General features: G+C 39.7%; 1 protein-coding gene across 1 annotated transcript in view; it reads left to right on the forward strand.

Moving 5' to 3' along the window:
* The window catches only part of cbwd (COBW domain containing), a gene marked incomplete at its 5' end in the record, with an annotated part of 23,038 nt that overhangs the window by 8,764 nt on the left and 13,048 nt on the right, over nt 1-1,226 (forward strand).

Raw genomic sequence — 1,226 nt, forward strand, 5'->3', positions numbered from 1 at the left:
GCTTTTCTGACATTATTTAAAACATTAGATAGATTATATAAACTGTAAAACATTAATAATAATTGGGTTAATATTATTAATAGTTTTAATGATTTCTACATCGTCAGTCCTTTTTTCTGCTCTGTTGTCAACATGTACAGTAATGGGAAATCCAGACTCTTGACGGTTTTGCATTAGCCTTTAGCTTCACCAGCCGATCACACGGTCACCTGGTTTCTGCACACTCCAGCTGTTCTATAGAACCTCCATAACCAGAACTTAATTCACACCATACCTCTAAACCTAACTAGTAAAGCACAGCAGAGCTGTAAACAACGTGAGGACTTTGAAGAGGTCATGACTTTACATCATCGACCTCACTTTGATAGTAACTATGACACAAATGGTCCTCACTTTGTTGTCAAAACAAGTACACACACACACACGCACACACACACACACACACTTCTCTCAATCAAAACAAACAGGGAACACTCAGAGGGGGGCTGTACTCAGCCCTCTCACCTATCATTGGCCCATTATGGACCAGGACAGGCCTGTCATTGGCTGCGGCTCAGCTGTCAGTCATACAGAGGATTCCTCTCCCAGGAGGATTTCTCTGTTTCGTTTTATTCAGAAAGAGGTTGAACGCTTCGTATGAAAGATGCCACTCAAAAACCGTGTTTTCATTACGGAGCCATCAAATATTTACAACTCCTCCTTATTCTCGCTCGACAGTTTGATTCCAGCGCGTCGTGTGTACAAGCTGTCAGGCCAACAGAGAGCCTTATGATAAGTTTTTTTGCGGCAAAATGGAACCAGCAAATGTGGACATAAACARTTAAATACTTGAAATAGTTTTTATCAGAGCCTCTGAGCTCAGTAACAGCTTTGCACAAGAACATCTCTGAGCACGTTCAGATATACACACTGCGGTGGATCAGTGGTTTGTGCTGCGGTTTGTTATCCTGAGGCTGCAGGTTCGAGCCCAGGTCGTCTCAGGAAGATGTTCGGCTTAAAACAAATGCCAAATATTTCACCTTGAACTGGAAGGAAAACATATATGAAGGGAAATGGCAACTAATCTTTCATTAAGTAACAACAAAAATAAATCTTTTTCAGATTCATTGTTTGATTTCTGAGGATTTGTTTGGATGTTTTTCACTCCTTTAAATTTTCCTTTTTTTGTTTTTTTGTTTTTAAGCTTTGAATAAATAAAACCTGTCACCCTTCAAGACATTTTAATG

Source organism: Austrofundulus limnaeus, unplaced genomic scaffold (genome assembly GCF_001266775.1).
Source record: "Austrofundulus limnaeus strain Quisiro unplaced genomic scaffold, Austrofundulus_limnaeus-1.0 Scaffold14, whole genome shotgun sequence".
Taxonomy (NCBI): domain Eukaryota; kingdom Metazoa; phylum Chordata; class Actinopteri; order Cyprinodontiformes; family Rivulidae; genus Austrofundulus; species Austrofundulus limnaeus.